General features: G+C 45.7%; 1 long non-coding RNA gene across 1 annotated transcript; it reads left to right on the top strand.

The window, feature by feature from the left end:
- The first annotated feature begins 1036 nt into the window (after window positions 1-1036).
- LOC145532992 (uncharacterized) lies at window positions 1037-6732 on the top strand. The gene is made up of 3 exons (XR_014073745.1): window positions 1037-2482; window positions 2884-3021; window positions 5119-6732. It is a non-coding gene; the product is annotated as an uncharacterized LOC145532992 (long non-coding RNA).
- Window positions 6733-8152: the final 1420 nt, after the last annotated feature.

Genomic DNA, 8152 nt, shown 5'->3' with positions numbered 1-8152 from the left:
TCTTCCTTTAATGAGGCAGGGGAGGTGTGATACACACATGCACACACATTCTGGCAATGTTTAGATACATTTTGGGTTGTCACAACTGCTCTGTGTGTGTGCGTGCGTGTGAGCGTGTATACACACTACTGGTTTCTAGTGCGTAGAGGTGGTGGAGGGGTAGGGAGGATGGAGAGAGAGATGGGGAGGAGGGGAGGGTAGCCCTGAAAAAAATAGAAGAAGGGGAGGGTAGCCCTGAAAAAAATAGAAGAAGGGGACACCAAACGAGACAAGAGAGAGGGAAGGGACAGGAGAAGACAGACAGGAAGTCTCACACAGGTGCTGGATCCAGCTGGACCTGAAATCTCCCTCCCCGGACTTTCCAGTGATCCCTTCCCTATTAGCTTAAGTCCTTTTCAGATGTTGTTGTGTAGTCGGCAAGTCGCCACCGAGTCTTTGCGACCCCGTGAACTGTCGCCCGCCAGGCTCCTTCTGTCCATGGTATTTCTCAGGCAAGAATGCTGGAGGGGGTGGCCGCGTCCTTCTCCAGGGCCATTTCAGATGGGTTTCGGTCATTTGGAACCAAAAGCCTCCTAGCTAACAGAGGAGAATGACCGCTTAAGGGTGCTTGGTCACGTTGAGCAGGAAGTTTCCTGCCCTGGGTTGCCATTACCTCTGATCGCTCTCAAAGCCAGTGTAACACAGTCGTCTTGGGTTTACGGGGAGATGTGGGGATGGAGAGAGAGAAACGGGGTCTCTGGGTGCCTGAGAAAGAGGGTCAGGCCCAGGGGCGCCCAGCTCCCGGAGAAGCGGGCTGCAGCTTGCTAAACCTGCAATTTGAGATGGGCGCCCCATATTGCCTTAGGTGGGGGCATCCCCACTTGTATGTTAAAAGGAGAAGAATGAGTCCAGAAGAGGAGCGCCCTGGGGGCCACTTCCGCTCCCCGGGAGAAGCGTGTGCACACGGCAGTTGGGGGATGGTTCGCAGGTTCCCGTTCTCTCGCCTCCTCCGCCCTCCCCTGGCAGCGGCGCTGGGGGCGGGGGGCGGAGGAGGTGAGGGGGCGGCGCTCCGTCTGCTCTGCGCCTGCAGCTGCGGTTCCGGCCCTGCGGTGGGTGGGTGTGGGGGCTGGACAACTTTGAGAGTGAGGATGCAGCGATGATTCCAGAGAGGAGGCGGCCCCAGCAGCTGCCTGCCCGCCTGCCCAGCCAAGCAGGACTCCCCGTTTCTCACCTCGTGGGAGTCTAGGTGGGAAAAAAAAAAAAAATCAAAGAACAACAGCACCAACAAAAATTCTCCCAAACCAAACAACAGGAGGGAGAATGTTCTCAGCTTCTTTTCTTGCACATGGGATGCCGAAATGTGGGAAAAGAGCCGAGCTCATCTGTTTTAGCTTCTGCATCACCGCCATTCCCCACCTTCGAGAAACTTCTGGTGCTCAAAATTAAGCAAGCATGGTGAAAGCGCGTCCACCTGGACCGGCCGAGTGAGGGATTTAGAGTTACTGGAAAGTGCGTGGAGATTTAGGAGGATCAACCCATCCAGTCGTTCTCAATCCAGACTGCAGGTTGAAATTATGGGGGTAGGGGCTTAAAAAATGACTGACGCCTGGGCTCCAGGCCCAACACATCTGGGTGTGTGATTTAATGTAGAGAAGAAAACCAACACAGACAAAAAAATCCTACTGAGCAAATGAAAACTTAAAGCCTGCAAGCATTCTATAAACCTGGATTTAAGTCCTGAGTTCATAGACTCTGGCTGTGGGCAAACTTCCTAACCTCCCTGATCTTTCATTCCCTGTAACACCAAGATGCTTGCTGCTTGAAAGGAAAGATATGACAAACCTAGACAATGTATTAAAAAGCAGAGACGTCACTTTGCCGACAAACGTCCGTAGAGTCAAAGATTTGATTTTTCCATTAGTCATGTATGAATGTGAGAGTTGGACCATAAAGAAGGCTGAGCACCAAAGGATTGATGCTTTCAAACTGTAGTGCTGGAGAAGACTTTTACAGAGTCCCTTGGACAGCAAGGAGATCCAACCAGTCAATCCTAAAGGAAACTAACTGAATATTCATTGGAAGGACTGATGCTGAAGCTGAAGCTCCAATACTTTGGCCACCTGATTGTGACGAGCCGACTCACTGGAAAAGGACCCTGAGTTGCTAAGAAAGATTGAAGGCAAAAGGAGAAGGTGGTGGCAGAGGATGAGATGTTTATATAGCATCACCGGCTCAACCGACATGAATTTGAGCAAACTCTGGGAGATAGGGACAGGGAAGCCTGGTATGCTGCAGTCCATGGGGTCACAAAGGGTCGGACACCAGTTAGCGACTAAACGGCAGCAACACAGGAGGGAGTGGGGCAGCAGCCTCCTTTCCAGACACTTCTATTGCTCTTAACTCTCCAGCCACCCTGGACTTCATTTCCCCCAAGGATGACATCTCTCAGGTCTCCATGGCTGTACCCTCTGAAGGGCTCACTAACGCCCAGCTCAAGTATCAGGTAGTCTGTTTTGTGTTTTGTTTTTGGCTGTGCTCCGTGGTTTGTGGGATCTTCAACCAGGGACTGAACCGGGCCCTCGGCAGTGAAAGCACAGAGTCCTAACTACTGGACCATCAGGGAATTCCAAACTCTGAAAGTCTTTGTGTCCTCAGACAGTTCTCTCTGCCTCCTCTTGCTTGGGGCAGAGACCACCTAATATTCATCCCTTTAGTATCAGATTCCATTGTTTGGCAAGACTTCTTCAGGCTGGTGTGTGCATTTCTGCTGGGAGGTACACAGTCTTAGGTTGCCTCTTTTTGTCAATTTGGAGGTCACTAACACTTGTTGCCTTAACTATTAATTTATTCAGAGTTGCTAAGTGGTAACGTTCTGATTCGATCTATTCTTTCTTCCTGTGTTAGGTGGACTCGTCGCTAAATCAATTGTTCGGTTATCTTGAGGTTCTATTTGAAGAAGGAAGGCAAAACAAATGCTTGTTTCTTTCCCCTTGTTTGCCAGATTTCAAAACAGAATGAGCTGGTTCATTCATATCCTGTAAGGTGAGGTGTTTTTTTTTTTAAGTATGATTACGTGTTTATGGATTTAAATGTATTTATTTCAACCCATTTCGTTATCCTTGTTGTTTTAGTCACTAAATTGTATCTGACGTTTTTACGACCCCATGGACTGTAGTCCACCAGGCTTCTCTGTCCATGGGATTCTCCAAGCAAGAATACTGCAGTGGCTTGTCATTTCTTTCTCCAGGGGATCTTCCCAGCCCAGGGAGCAAACCCATGTCTCCTGCATTGGCAGGTGTGTTGCAGGAAGGGGGACACCTTCCAGGGCCTGAAACTGGGCTCTTGTCTAACATTCGGAAATGAATTGTCCGAGGAGACACATGTAGTGACAAAGCAAGAGATTTTATTGGGAAAGGGCACCCGGGTGGAGAGCAGTAGGGTAAGGGAACCCAGGAGAACAGCTTTGCCGCGTGGCTCGCAGTCTCGGGTTTTATGGTGATGGGATTAGTTTCCAGGTGGTCTTTGGCCACTCATTCTAATTCAGAGTCTTTCCTGGTGGCGCACGCATAGTTCAGCCAAGATGGATGCTAGCGAGAGGGATTCTGGGAAGTGGACAGACACGCGGTGTCTCCGTTTGACCTTTCCCGAACTCTTCCAGTTGGTGGTGGTAGGTGGCTTATTAGTTCCGTGTTCCTTAGCAGAACCTCCTGTCGTAAAACAACTCATGCAGATAGTTACTATGGTGCCTGGCCAGGGTGGGCGGTTTCAATCAGTGTGCTTCCCCTGACAGGTGGATTCTTTACCACAGAGCCACCTGGAAAGCCCCTCAGTTATCCTTATTGATAGTCAAATTACCCCCTCTTTGGCCTGCAGGAGACTCTTGAACTTGACACCTGGATTTGAGAGGACCCTAGTAGTCTTCGCTCACCTCACACATTTCCTGCTCCAGATCTTAACTTGGCCATTTCTCCAAGAAGCCTCTTGGCACTAGAGTTACACAGCTTCCTTTCTTCCTTCCTTTTCCCCCAACGCAAACTTTAGCAAACGAATCAAGGCATACTGCATCTTCTTCACATCACAATTACTTCTTGGCTGTTATTCCACATAACGTGCTGTTGAGTTTTGAAAACAAAAGTCCCAAAGATTATTTCTACTCTATCCCCTGCTACGTCTCTCCCCTGAGGTCATGAGTACTAGGTTGACTTCAGTGTAAATCCAGGGAAGAGGAAGGGGGAGACCGGAGGAGAAAACGCGGAGTATGTAAAAGCACGTGGCACCTTAGGTAATCAGATAAATGATTGACGTCACCCTTCCTATTCGTTCTTCCTTGTATCTTTAAAAATATACCTTTCAATCCAATAATTCTTAGCAGCATTAACATAACAGATTCTTGTTGCAGAGGGGAAAATGCACGGAGTCAAATAGGCAGCTAGATTTTAATGCACATTGCTGAGAAATTCCTTCTCTGGTCTCATACAATTCGATTGCTTGCCGAGAATGCTGGCTGTCCGGGGGTTTGCAGAAAACAGCAGTTTGTCCATCTCCTGTTTTTCAGAGCCTCCCAGTCCTCTCTTTCATACTGTAACGATTGTAGCGATAAAGCGAAAGGAGTTCTAGAAGCGCCTGTGTTCTCCATACCCCGCCCCACCACACCCAGCCCCCTCCTTCCCAGGCTTGTCAGCTTCTGACAAGTGCTAGCAAGAATCTATAAAGTTCGAAAGGGTAAATTCATGCCACTAAATGCCAGGGAGCCTTGAGTAATCTTTCTTCACATAATACAGAACTTAGATTTACTTTTCAAATGCCATAAAGTCTTTTTTCTAACTTTAGAAATGGGTACTGAGAAAGATGGCTCTGCTAAAAGAAAACAGGAACTCAAATGCTGAAATGTTAAGTGTGTTTGGGTTTCAGCCTTAGTGCTGGAGGGCAATTGGGAGGACTAGGGACTGTGGCAAATGGGAATCCCAACACTTCCTTTTTTAAAGGGACAGCTACTACTGAATTCCAGCAGCTTGTTGCCAGGGGTACTGTGGGTACAGTGTTGCCATGCATATGTGCTAAGTTGCTTCAGTCATGTCCAACTCTTTGCGACTCCATGGACCGTAGCTCACTGGGTTTCTCTGTCCATGGATTTTTCAGGCAAGAATACTGGAGTGGGTTGCCATGGCCTCCTGCCGGGGATCTTCCTGACCCAGAAATCGAACTCAAGTCTCTAATCTCTCCTGCATCGACGGGTGGATTCTTTATCCATAGGGCCACCTGGGAAGCCCAGTGTTGCCATAGCTTAGGAATTTCCAAGAGAAAATGGAATGTGGAATTTGATGTTAAAATTTTTTTTTGAGTTTTATATAGTGGCTTGATTTTTTAATAAAGCATTTTTTTTACCACCCCAACAAAAACACGTTCCTGGGCTAAATTCTGGTTCCTGGCCACCAATTTGCAACCCTCTTTCTGTAAGTTTCCTGAGCAATCTCTCTAGACTTTGAGCAATAGCCTCTGTACTTTTCTCTCCTCAAGACATTCTGATGAGGAAATTCTCTCTGCTGCTGTCCCTGGGATCTCTGTCATTTTATAATCTCTGTGCATGTGTGTATATCATTTTTAGCATATTAATAAGCAGTTATATAAGGTACTATGCTAAGCCCTTACCATACATTATTAAATTTAATCTTGGACTTCCCTGGTGGCACAGTAGATAAGAACCCACCCGCCAATGCAGGGGACCTGGGTTTGATTCCTGGTCCAGGAAGATCTCACATGCAGCGGAGCAACTAAGCCTGTGCACCATGACTACTGAGCTCGCTCTAGGGCCCTGGAGCTGCAACTACTGAAGGCCTGGTGCCTAGAGCCCATGCTCTGCAACGAGAGGAGCCACCGCAATGAGAAGCCTGATCACCTCAATGAAGAGTAGCCCCTGCTCACTGCAACTGGAGAAAACCCATGCAAAGTAATAAAGGCCCACACAGCCAAAATTAAATTAAATTAAATTAAAGTTTTGCTGAGGGCAGACAAACCAGAATATGTGCGTTGCTCAGTCACTCTGTCCAACTCTTTGTAACCCCGTGGACTGTAGCCCACCAGGCTCCTCTGTCCATGGAATTTTTGAGGCAAGAATACTGGGGTGGGTTGCCATTTCCTCCAGGGGATCTTCCTCACCCAGAGATTGAACTCCAGTCTTCTGAGTCTTCTGCATTGGCAGGTGAATTCTTTACCACTAAGACTCATGGGAAGCCCAACCCAGATTGGGATTGCTTAAAAAAAAAAAAAAATCTTTACAAAACTAGGAGGTAGGTACATATGAGTTGTTTATTGCTCCATAACCAATAACCCCATTGCCCTATGATTATAAGAGATATTGCTGTTTTTCAGTCACTCAGTCATGTCCGACTCTGCCACCCCCATGGACTGCAGCACTCCAGGCTCCTCTGTCTTCCACTATCTCCCAGCGTTTGCTCAAACTCATGTCCATTGAGTCAGTGATGCCATCCAACCATCTCATCCTCTGTTGTCCCCTTCTCCTCCTGCCTTCAATCTTTCCCAGCATCAGGGTCTTAGAGGAACTATTTGGGCTTTTTATTTTTTGGGGGCTTTTTTTAAAAACAAATTTTCTATAAATCTAAAATAACCTCAAAATTAAAAGTTTAAAATATTGCTGATGCCTGGACCCTATCCAAATAGGGTTCTCACTCTTTTTTTTAACTTTGATAGCATTTATATACTATCCATGTAAATAAACAGTGTTAATATCTTTCATTTTATTTGTTTATTTAGGACACGCCAAGTGGCATATGAGATATTAGTTTCCCGACTAGGGATTGAATCGGCACCCCGTGCATTGGAAGCATGGAGTCTTAACCCCCAGACTGCCAAGGAAGTCCCAATGGGTTCTGATTTGATGGTATAAATTAGAGCCTGGACATAAGATTTTAAAAAGAATCTTTCTATTCTTGTGCTCCTAATCTGCAGTCAAGATTGCAATTCACAGTCTAGGTACTGACTCATTATTAAAATTATTTCATGAATTATTCTTATAATTCCTTTAAAAAAAGATACAGGAAAGGGTGTATGTCATGCCATCTCATGTGTTTTGGTTTCTAGTGTGAAGTCCTTTGATAAAGATAGCAAACTTTGATGAAACAGAGTTATAGGACTGAGCAGTGAATAGAAATTAAGCTACCTAATATGTGGAAACAATACTTCTGACTCTTAAGAAAAAGAATACCCAATAGATATAAAATAAAATAAAAATAAAAAAGATAATTTAAAGGATATTTGGAATCAAAGGAAATAAAAAAGGAAGTGTCCTGTCATTTTCCCCCATCCTGCTTTGTATAATCTATACAATGATGCACTGTGAATACTTACCAAAGGGCACACAACTACTTGCATAGCAGTAAAGCACGTAGTTGTTAAACATGCTTGTAATGTTGTCATCATTTTGTATCCCAATTTCGGAAGTGGTTACAAGTATCTAGACACATGTAATAAAATTTCATAGTATTACACACACAACACCTGTAAAAACTGGGGAACATGAATGAAGTTTGAAGTTTAGTGAATAGCATTATACCAGTGTTAATTTCCTGGTTTTGATAATGGACTCTATTTATTTATAGAAGACGTTATTATTAGGGAAAGGCGGGTGAAGAGTGGATGAGAAATCTCTGTACTATGTTTTCAACCTCTTGTAACTCTAAAATTATGTCAAGGTGAAGGCTTTATTAAATACGGGGGAAATTTTGAAGAGCTGCTGTGGACATGGAAGATTTGAAATAAAACGAAGAACAAATAGCCACTGTTCAGTGGCTTCCTTTGCCTTCAGATTAAGTTCAAAGCCCTTAGGATGGCGTTCAAGGCTCTTCTTGACCTGGTTCTGACTACTGTGTCTAGATCCTCTAGGGTTTGGGACACACAATCAGAGTGTGTCATCAGGAGATGCCCTAGAAACCTCAGGTGGTGAAAAGATGGTTCAGTCCCTCCAAGCAACAGGAGAGTTGGGCTAGGCCAGGGCCTGGGTCTTGCAGACAACCCGTTATACCCAAAGCTCCTTTTTTTTTAAAAGTATTTGGCCATGCCAGGTCTTAGTTGCGGCACACAGGATTTTTGATCTTTGTTGCGGCCAGCGGGAATCTTTCGTTGTGCCATGCAAACCCTTAGTTGTGGCATGTGGAAT

This window comes from Giraffa tippelskirchi, chromosome 13 (assembly GCF_054371585.1).
Source record: "Giraffa tippelskirchi isolate mGirTip1 chromosome 13, T2T-mGirTip1v1.2.pri, whole genome shotgun sequence".
Taxonomy (NCBI): Eukaryota; Metazoa; Chordata; class Mammalia; order Artiodactyla; family Giraffidae; genus Giraffa; species Giraffa tippelskirchi.
Note: the sequence above shows the minus strand (reverse complement) of the source record. Positions and strands in the feature narration are given on the sequence as shown.